Raw genomic sequence first — 11,695 nt, 5'->3', positions numbered from 1 at the left:
TACTCGAAGTTGCCCACCACTCCTAGAACCTTGACCAGGAAACACTTCCTACTGAGAAACTTTACATTGCAAATAGCTTTTCATACACAGCCTTTGGTTAGTTTTGTCTCTTTATGAAGGATCTAACGTGTGTTCACACCAGATTGGGCGGGACCGAGAGCTGGAATCAGAAATAGCGTGAAGTGCGATCCTTGTTGATAAGTTTGCAGTCCAGTTAAGGAGGTAAGACTGACCCTACCCCACGCCTCAAATCAAGGCAAAAGCAGAATTTAGCCGTGTCCGTTTACCAGCCAAATTCTGCTGTAGAAGCTCAGGAGACCCGGAGGCCCATAGGGTTGGAGGGTCAAGAGGCTTGCAGGGAGAACTTACGCCCCAGGACAGCCTCTGAGGTGTCTGAAAGAGCTCAGGTTGCTCAGATTCCTACTGTCCTTGCTGGAATGTTTCAGATGTTCTGGCTGCTCTCACCTCTGCCCATAGAATGTGTGTCACTCACTCCTGACATCATTCAGGTCTCTGCTCAGCTGTCACCTTGCCAGAGTGGCTTTCTTGGCAGGTCAGCATAAAAACTCTCCTCCCTCTTTTGTCTCTTAGCCTATTTCATTTTCAACGTAGCATTGATCATATTACATACTCATTTCCCGATTTACTGTCATTCTAGCCCCTTACTGTTGAACTCCCTGAGAACAGAAACTTTCCCCACCCCACCCCCCACCCCGCCCATTTCTCTAGTGCTGGGCAGCGCCAGTACTTGATGTGGTCACAGTGAATATGAACAAGTGAGACTTCAGCTTATATCCGTAGTCTTGCTACAACTATTTGTGAGTGTCTTTTAATAAACAGTATAGAACAGACTCAGTGGCTCAGCCTGTCATCCCAGCACTTTGGGAGGCTGAGGCAAGTGGATGGCCTGAGCCCAGGGATTCGAGACCAGCCGGGCAACTAGGCGAGACCTTGTCTCTACAATAAATCGAAAATTAGCCAGGTGTGGTTGTGCGTGCCTGTAGTTCCAGCTCCTTGGAAGGCTGGGGCGGAAGGATCGCCAGAGCCCAGCAGGTCAGCGCTGGAGTGCCCGTGAGTGTGCCACTGCACTCCAGACTGGGTGACAGCGAGACTCCAACTCAAAAATAAATAAAATATAAACTGTAAAATATTAAAGTTTATGCTTGTGACTAGAACTTAGTCAACAAATTATTTTGTACTTTTTTGAGTCAGAGTCTCACTCTGTCGCCCAGGTCGAGTACAGTGAATGCACGGCCACCACAACCTCAACCTACTGGGCTCGGGCGATCCTTCCAGCTCAGCCTTCCAAGTAGCTAGAATCACAGGCATGCACCACCACACCCGGATTAATTCTTTGATTTATTGTAGAGACGAGGTCTCACCAAGTTGCCCATGCTAGTCTTGAACCCCTGGGTTCAGGCGATCCTCTAGCCTCTGCCTCCCAAAGTGCTGAGATTACAGATGTGAGCCACCATGCTCAGCCTCAACAAATTAAACCACTTATAACATTAAGGTGCCACATATATTTAAAAAAACAAAAATCCTATTACAACAGCATCAAGCAAAGGAATTTTTCCCTAACACTGAGTCAAATGGGAACCTTTTGAATTCAGTTACTGGTAACACAATGATGTCAGTTGCATTTATCCTGTTGGTGACAGAATTATTAAAATATATTCTAAGCATGATTTTTATTTATACTAACCATCAACCATCCCTACCGCGGTGGCAGCTTGGCATCCAATACACCTAACTTCTGATAATGATATGTAGATGCTTAATTTTTAAGTTAACAAGATAAAATTTTTTATTGAGGCGTAGAGTTTATATATTCAGTTATCATTCCAGCTCTCTAGCTTGTGGCTGAAATGTGAGGTGGGAAAGGGGAATTTTATCAAACTTTTTAACGGAGTTAATGGCCCAAAGGCAGATTTCTGTCTTTTGCAGGCCCATTCCACCCCACTAGCCAGCACGTGAGTCATAGTTTTCTAGAAATACTTGTCAGGCATCGGATACGCAGTTTTGTTTGTTTGTTTGTTTGTTTGTTTTGTTTTTGAGTTGGAGTCTCACTCTGTCGCCCAGACTGGAATACAATGGCCGCTCCCGGCCACCGCAGCCTCCACCTGCTGGGTTCTGGCGATCCTTCCTCCTCAGCCTTCCAAATAGCTGGAATTACAGGCGTGCGCTACCACGCCCGGCTAATTTTTTTGATTTATTGTAGAGATGAGGTCTCGCCTGCCCAGGCAGGTCTCAAACCCGCGGGCTCAGGCAATCCACTCACCTCAGCCTCCCAAAGGCGCGGGATTACAGGCTGAGCCACCGAGCCCGGCGGATACACAGTTTAAGACTGGAACTACACAGGAGTCTCGACAGCGCTTGGTCCAACTCTTATTTTGGAGTGACTGGTTGGAAACAACATATACTCTCATAGGTAGTTTTTTAAAAATCAGCATAAAGCACCACACCCCTGTGTCTGGCAGCACAGAGCAAGGAGAGAAACCAATTTTTATCTCGGGAAAATCCCCCAATGTTCTATTTAAAATGAAAGTGTAAGTTCAGCGATCCCCCCTGGAAATTGGTCTGCTGCTGTGTTTCTCTCTCTGGAGGTTACAGTTCATCTAATCAGAATATCTTGTGAGGCTTGTTAAAACGCAGATTCCAGAAGCTTCCCCCAAATCTCACAAATCAAAATTGCAATGGAACCCTGGAATACTCATGTTTGATCAGCCCTTTGTGTTCTTCTACACATTCCAAAGTTGAGAAACAAGTAAGTTTTACATAGATGGAAGTCCCAAGATCAGCAGGACAAATAATGAATTCATTAGCAAATTATGACAAGCATGTATGCCTTCTCCTATATTTTTTTTTCCACCTCAATATCTGAGGACAGCTTGACATATTTTGGAAACATAGATCCTTCCTCTCCCAAAAGCGTTTCTAAGCAATACATGTAAATCTTTTAGAAATAGATTCACACTGGATTTTTTAATGTAATTCTTTCTTATTAGAGGAATCTCAAAAGTATTAACTTGTCATCCCTGTTTTTATTCAGTGATTGTTTCATTTGTTTTCTTCTCCCAATAACTGCTTTTTTTAAGTCATGTCTCAAATCGTGTCTTCGGTTCTTGTTGATTTTAACATGACTGTCTCTTGCCCAGACTACACAGACTTCCTAGTTTGGCTACGCATCATGTAAATGTATAAAATGTTCTTGGAAATGACCTCTGAAAAGCACCTTCATTCTCCTGCCCCATGTTTTTACATTCATTGCAATGCTAATCGCCAAAGATTTGTTGGCTTGCCATTATTATGATCACTTTGACTCCCCTTAGAACACGCCATTACTTACTGAATAAATTAACTTAAATTTGTGTCACAGATCCATTCAATTCCCCAGTGAATGCAAATTACCATGAAACATTAGAAAACAGTGATAGATGTATAGCTTTTTTAAAAACTTTTTCACGTATTAGGATATCTTGGCCCTAGGCTATAAGTACATATTAATTCACAATTATGCAAGCAGGGCCATAAAATGTACTGCTTTGCAAATAGAATTTTCCAAAACGACTGACACCTGAGAGACTTTTTTGTTGTTTTTTAATTCTCCTTGGAGAAACAGGTAACGGATCCTCGTTCAGGGAATCTTTGAGAACTTTACTCCCGACTCTCCAGCTCTTTGGGAGTTCTTTGTGGAAAACAAAAACCCATAACGTTTTTCTTTTTCTGAATTTTTTTTTTATCTTAAAGATACGGGGTCCAATTTAGGATTAGGCATTCCAATGGTCATCGTACAGGTAAAGTTTGGGCCCGAAACCCATGACTTACAGCCACCTCTCTTAGAACCATGACGGGAGACCTCTGTGTCAACTTCTTGAGGCAGGCCGGGTGCCACCAGGTGCCCTTTGTGTATGGGACAGCTTTGGCTTGTCGGGACCCAAGACTCTCTAGTAAGGGGCCAAAGGAGAAGCAAACGACGTCGCCTCCCTCCTTGGGCAAAACCTCTCCCATTCGGTACAGCACTTGGCCCTCACCGGCCACGTAAACCCCGAGGGTCTTTCACGCTCAGCCACATTCCTCTTCTCTCTTGCGCCTGTCGAATGGACCGCTTTGTGGTTGACACAGTCCTAGGAGCTCAAAAACAGATGCCTTTGAAAGGCATTAAACGAGGGCAAGTCCCTCCGGGCTCTCTCCCGCTGGCGCCGCAGCATCCAAGGGGCGGGAAGGGCGGCAGGTGGGCCGGCGGCAGCAGACTTCGCCAGGCAGCAAGGCAAGCGGATGCCAGGCGCGGCTTGTGTTGCCAGCTCCCTGCGCATTCTGGAGTCCTCCCGGCCCCTCGCCCGGGGCTGCGACGTGAGGGGTGGCTGGCCCGGGCCCCGCGGCGGCTGCGCGCTCACGGGCGTCTGCGGTGGATGCTCCAGCCGGCCCAGCGGCACGCCTGGGATTCCCCCTCCGTGCCCCCGAGACCACCCGCCCGAGTTGCAAGACATCAAAATGGGGCGCCTTCATCCCTTAAACAGGAGCAAGCAGACCTGCTTCCTGGAGAACCAAAGTACCGGGCCCGCGGGAAAGGCCTCAGCCCGGCGCCGGCCGGGAGGCGCCTCCAGGCCCCAAGTTCCCGCCGCCCTCTCCCTCCTGGCGCTGTGGAAGCCTGGTCGTCTCTCCTCTGCCTGGGGCAGCCTCCAGCGGGCTGTTATGGCAGCACATCGCCGTTATGCCGCCTGCGTCTCCAGCCACCCTAGGCTTTTTGGGTGCCTCCCTTCAGTCGACTGCTTCCAACGCATGTTACTGCTCCTCTTTCCAAGGTCAGAGCGTGGCTTTTATTTTCTGACCAAGAAGACGGAAACGGCTCTCCTTCACGCCTGTATCACGCACGAATGGAACGAGTTTCCAGTCGTTGTTTTGTTGGAGAGCAGGCGTTTGCGGGGGGTGTTTGTTCTCAGCACTTGTAGAAGAAAAGAGCTGGGGATCCAACTGCATGATCGCTGCACTAGTAAGAACCCCATGAGCAGCTGTGTCAATTCCGCATTCAAGTCATCCACTGAAAACCCCAGTGTCGCAACAGTTGAGAACTCCTTTTGAGTTGAAGGGCAGTTTTATTTTCATCCGAGAGTAGCTCTGGAAGCCAACAAAATCGATTTTATGAACTAGGAAGGGTTACTGAAATGCCTCTCTTCAAGAGCCAGTCTTGCTTCCAAACTCAGCTTGTATGTTTGAAAATTACTTTCAGCGACGTAAAGACTGATCCCTTCCAGAGAAAAATGTAGAAGGTGAGTTTGACTCAGCGTCTACTTTCCTCCCCCCCCCACCCCCCAAAAAAGCCAAAACCTCTTCGTTTCTACCGCACTGTGCACTAACTCTTCCCTTCCCTCTGGCACTCCCCATACAAGAACGCGCCGTCCATCTTCTGCGGAAGCCTGCATTCTGCCCGGGATCCTGTGACAAAGTGCCCCGGGTTCCTGCTCCTCTCTCATATGCCTCACACTCACTGGCTTTTGCTTTTCTGCCCTCTGCCTAAAAAGGCCCTCCCAGAGCGTCTTCTACTCTTCTTGGACGATTTCTACACCTTCCTTAAGTCTGCTTACATGTCTGTGGCCAGCCCACCTCTCCCTCACCCCGATTTTTCCTGCTCCTTCTGGACTCCAAAGGACTTTATGCAAACGCCTTTCCACCTGTATACACTCTATTGCCATTCTTTGTTTTCATTCCTTCTTTCTTTCCACAGATATGGGTTATGCTCCCAGAACGTTTCAGACACTGTCCTCCGTCCTGGGGCACTTAGCAGTGAGCAAGTTAGACTCGCTGCTTGTTTTCATAAAGACTAGAAGGAAAGGAAAATATGCAATCAATCAATAAAATTTTTAAAAGAAGGTGCCTTGGCTTCTTCATTAATATACATACAGGGTTTAATATGGCATCGGGCCACCTCTGTTTTCAGCACAGCTGTACCTGTCCATCCTTTACACGGGAGACACTCAGAGAACATCTGGCAACCGGTGAACACATTGTGAAGAAATGGAGAAAAGGTTAGCCTAAGACTTCTGTTCAAAAGCATAACCATAGTTGACATCTTCAGTTTGCCAGCAACAGAACACAGCCCCTACTAGGCCCTGCTAACTCCAAGAGGCACTTCAAGCTGCAGAGTTGAATGCAGTTTCTATTTTCAGTGAATAATCGAGTGTTTACCTTAACCATGAGATACCTAATTATAAGCTGCCATTAGAAACAATCTCATCACTTTGCTTGAAAATGCAGACCCACCAAAAATAGGACAGTTTTCTCACATGTTAGCGTGTTCGAAACAGCCCCTCTCGGGAAAGCCCACGGGAGCCCAAGCTGCCTTCCTCCACTGTGATTGCCTTGAACAACTAACTCACTGTCACTGAGGTCAACAGACACCTCAGACACTCCCAGCGCCGCTGGAGTTTGACCGGTCTGTTCTTGGCTTGGGTGTAGGGTGATCAGCAGGGACTGATTGTTTTAGCTAGTTTCTGTTCAGTGAAACACTGGCAGACCACCATCGGGGACGTACACCATAAAGAACTTCTGTGGTGACACAACCGTTTTGTAGTCTTCTCCAGTAATGAGACCAAAGACTCTAGGGCTGAAGTAAGTCCATTAATAATTGTATTGTTACATTTTTTTCAAAAAGTTCAGCTTCCTTCTCTCAAGTTGGCTTTTCTTCAACCATTCTAACAGGTAACAAAATGACTGATTAGATTTTACCACCATCCACCTTATCTTATTATCTCTAGCCTCAAGAGGAGGTGCTGATATCAATGACCAAAGAACAGAGTGGGAGAAAAAGCAAAGGATCTTGGGGAGATTAATCAGTCCTTGAAAATCTGAAAGTGGTTTTTGTCACAATTATAAATTAATATACAGGATTTCTTTAAACACGAGATAAAAACCATACAGTATGTCAAAACCATGATTAAAAGATAGATAAATATAATGAATTTTAATGAGATCTTGACTGCATTTTACTACTTTAAAAAAAAGTACGGGATAGATTGCTTTCTCTTGCTGGTCTCCTTCATACAATGATGATTACATTAAAGGGAAGTTTCAGAATTTCCACATTGCGTAGCTGGGCTTTTAACCTCTCCCAAAGATCAGACAGAGATCGCCAAACCGAAAAGCATTCTTGGCTCACGTATACAGCTCATTCTTTAAATAGGAGTTTCAGCACGTCCAGGCAGCAGCAAAGACTTCTCCAGAGTCTGTATCTACGGTAGAGGATATTCTGTATAAAACGAATCTTACATGCTCTCTAAAATAAATGTTTTCTTCTAACATTTGAATGTTTTCTTTGGAGTAAAAGGTGTAAAGGGAAAAATAGACATTACTCCTCCCCTGCCCTATAAATAGTGTGCTATATTACACCTGTGCCTGTGCTATTTCTATAAAAAGCTGGAAGCAGGAAGAAAATCCATTTGGCAACGACACTGTATTTTCCCTCCTGAGATGGAAACGCAAGCCAAGTGCCAATCACGACTCCATTGGGCAGAGGTCACTTGGTGCCTTCCCAGGACACAGAAGAAACTGCCTTGAGACCTTGGGTGAAAGTCCCGATGAGCCCCACATCCCAAAGGGGACCAGGAAAGCCTTCCTTTTTCAGTGGTTCTGACGGTTAAGAATATACCAAGATTCCAAGACAGAACCCCGAGAAGCAGGCATCATACAGTGAAGAGATTAAAGTGAGACTTCCGCCGGTGTTTTCTCGGGGTCTTTGTCGTTATCGCAAGTGGCATACGGCCAGGAGAACAGAAACGACTCCGACTCACACAGAAAACATCTGACACAAGGAGTGGGTTCCACCAGTGGCGGGAGAGCTGAGAAGCCACACGGAGGACTGTCAGTTCTAGGGTGGGACAGACATTAGCAACAGCAGGATGCCACTCTCCAGGCGAGAAGCCAGAAAGACGCAAGGTGGTGGTGTTACCACAGAGCAGAAAGCGGGACAGGCACGAACCAGATCCTCAGTGAAAGAGGTCTCAGGAACTCGGACCACAGAAGGAAGGAACAGACCAACAGGAGCCAGAAGCAGCAACTGTCAGAGATATCACCAGAAGCACAGTGATCAGAGAATACCCTGGCTTCTCCCTGTCTCCTTCCTTCCAAGCTTTTGCCAGTGCCCCCAGCTAGTCAGGACTACCAGGAAAACAAGACAAGTGAGTCTGAAAAACATAGTTCCCAGAGATTCAGGAAGCAGATATGAGAGAAAACAGTAAATGTCTGGCAACAGTGACTAGACCCTGGTCACTGAGGCCTCTGCTTAGCTTTAAGGATTTCCTCGAAATAAGCCTTAAGACCACCAGCTGCTAGAACCTGGCAGGTTTGATCTCTGTGTCCTCCCTGAGGTACACAGCCAAAATACTGGATGTACTTTCAAGCCTAGATGAGCTCCTTCAGATTTCAGTAATGAACTTGCTAGCTAGACGCCACATCTACCCAACCATAAACGTTCAAAGGGGATGTTTAAAAAGTGTTCTCCGTCGAAGAACAGATTTTAGAGAAGAAAATCTCTGAGTCCGTGAAGCACTTGTTCTCAGGGACCAGAAGGACAGACAGGCCTAAAACAGCACCTGCAGAAGTCATGGCCACCCAAGGGATCGTTTTGGACGCCAGTGACTGCACGTTGCCCACCGGCTTTGCGCCATGACTGAGCCTCACGCCAAATGTTCACATGACTGACAGGAGCACTTTCCTGAGCCTTCATCTGCTAACCCAAATACAATGGCCTAGTTGTACATTCTCTTAAGTGGAGCATAAAAACGATGAAAGCTAAGTGGTCGTGCAAGAGAGAGAACTTGGGTTACTTTTAAGACTTTTAAAAGTAGTGTGCTATCAGTTTAATAGCACAGTACTCCTCCACCTGGAATCCTGTGACTTAAAAACACTTTTCTGAAAGAAGAGTCATTTTGGAACATCTTGTTCCGTGTTCCTCACTGAGCTTAGACGTCAATACCTTCTCTTTCAAACCCAGTTCAAATGTCACCTCGGAAGCCTTTACTGTCTTCCTTCCTTTTGTTCTGTTCATGTCTTGTTTAAGCCTTAACGGATGTACTTATTACATTATATTGCACTTATTTGTTGCCAGTCTGTCTCTATTAGTGACTTAAACCAAAATAAATTGTCAAAAACAATGTAACTGTACAAATCGAACAAGTATAAGTCAGTCAGCACCACAATTTGGTCAAAAATGAATATCCCAGACACTGTTGCCAAGTTTGATTATTTGGTTGTAGTGTAGGGCTGTTTGGCAATACTTTGTGGGTCCAGAATTTAAACTTCCTTGTCATTTTTTCAAGAAATGGAATTGAGGGGTTTTCTTATTTTTTGCTGATTTATTTCCAGCTATTTGTTGCCACTCTGTGTTATTTGTAATAGGTGAAAGTTTAAACAACTGCAATATCCAATTTAGGAGACTGATTGAAACAGACTTTCAGAAGATAAATTGGAAGAATGTTAAAGTCCAGAGTTGACTGGCTGGAAAACAATACACAGGTTATGCTATCCTTTTTATAGGAAAATTATAATTGTGCCTATTCATCTCTGACTTTAAATAGTATGTAATAATTATCTAATAAACAACTATGAATATAATTTTTGTTTTTTCCTTCTGAGTGCAATTCATATCAACAGATGACACGCATCCCCTTAGGCATTCAACAAATGTGTGTACATTGGCTGGCCAGAGGTCTTTCCTTATCGAAATCCCTAAACTTTGCGTGAGTACACCCGTTCAAACTTGATTCTACTAAGATGCTATTTTTCAAAATGGGAAGTAAACATTGTCTCTCTCCTTACTCTCCTCTCAGAGTCTGTTTCTTCAATTTCCAGTTCCTCTTTTCCCTGACTCCACTTTCCCAAATGTTAAGTAAAAGTCTCACTACCCAAAAACCAGATGCCAGGACAAAGTTATCACTTTCATAATTATCGTCTGCCCCACTCTTAAGAAGTTCGTTTACACAACGCTCCTGAAAGCCTTCCACATCAGAGTTCTATATTACTGCCGAAGGCACCAGGGTTAGCCGGCTCCTAAGTTGTTCGTGAGTAGTTATCTCTTTCCAAAGGCTGGATGAGGCTGTGACTGCAAGAGGCATTTTTTTATAACTGATCCTGGTAATGTGTGACTGGTGTTATTCCCAGTATATGGTGCAGGAGACATGAAATCTAGTTTGGCATATTAATGAAGATTAATAACTTATAACCAGTTTACAATAAGAAATCAGTTCAACAAACACGTAATTGACTTGCTTGAAATGTAATTAATAAAATAGCCAATTCAAATCAGAATGTAACTGCTTCTGGCAAGACCTTTTTAGACTCACGGCTAGGTGCAAGCCTTTCAGAGTACTGCAGAAAATTGTTTCGTTGTTTTGCTTTCTTACAAAACGCAAAGGGCTTTACACGTGGCTGGTGCCCAAAAAGTGTCTGTTCTGCAAAGATTGGAGAGTAGGCATGCTGTGATTTTTAAAATGAATCATTCGAATGAAAAAGAATAAAGGGGCGTTGTGGATGATGAGAATGAAAAGGTCGTGTTTTAGAGCAGTTTCCATAAAATAACTTATCAGCTGCCACATCAGCCAGCAGGTTGAGGGCTGAATTTTCAAATGGTCAGTGCAAATAGGAATAATAACAATATCCACATTCTCACCTTTGACCTTTCATGAGCTATCTTCACATACAGTATTTCATTTGCTCACTCCAATGGCGAGAAAATGTCACTCGCATATGTATGTAGTGTGTCCATGTTTGATGTGAACAGCTTGATTCTGCATTCTTACTAGAGTGCTCACCAAAATACACATAAATACAAGAAACTTCTGGCATGGCGTCAGATGAGTGATTGTTGACCCAGAGTCCATGGTGGAGGTCTCAGGAGGCATGAGTGTATTTTTCAGGCATGAAAATCCAAAACTTTAATAGATTCTCAAAGGCAAAAGCAGAGTCTGTATCTGAAAAAGATTGGAAGCCACTGTTGTAGACAGACGCTACTGTTAACAAGTAAATATAGATGATTCCGTTAACCAAAAGCTCCCCAAATGCAGGCTGGTTGCACAGCTCTGCTTGGATCTATAAAATTCTGCTAAAATTGCTCATTTTTCTCCCATCCTCCTGGGAAACATACAGTAAACATGGAGAGCCTCTTTTGTATCAGGAAATTTAATTAGAAACACCAAGAAGGAAATGCACATGTGAAAAAGGAAGTCACTGCTGTGTGGTGCCCACTGTAATTCCTACTAGACCAGGTGGGCTCGTCGACAGGCCATGGACAAACTGCACGCTGGCCAACTGCGCCCTCAGGGAGCTGAGTATATGTTCTCAAGGGAGCTGCTGAAAAGATCTGTGTCATTTGTCAGGCAATCCAAGAGTGACCATCTGAAGCCGGAGACACGCTTTGAGACCCTCCATGACCTAGCAAGCCATGAAGAAAAAATGTATATTCACAGGGGCAAAGCTAAGAGAATCGACCAAAATTAACTTTAAAAATGCCACACGTGGCCAGGCGCAGTGGCTCAGCCTGTCATCCCAGCACTTAGGGAGGCCAAGGAGAGGTGACTGCCTGAGCCTGAGGGTTCGAGGCCAGACTGGGCACCTGGGCAAGACCTCGTCTCTACAGTAAATAAAAAATTAGCTGGGCATGGTGGTGTGCACCTGTAGTTCCGGCAACTTGGAAGGCTGAGGT

The sequence above is a fragment of the Carlito syrichta genome, unplaced genomic scaffold (genome assembly GCF_000164805.1).
Source record: "Carlito syrichta isolate Samal-C Ts95f unplaced genomic scaffold, Tarsius_syrichta-2.0.1 Scaffold287847, whole genome shotgun sequence".
NCBI lineage: Eukaryota > Metazoa > Chordata > Mammalia > Primates > Tarsiidae > Carlito > Carlito syrichta.
The sequence above is the reverse complement of the archived record's forward strand: the minus strand, read 5'-3'. Positions refer to the sequence as shown.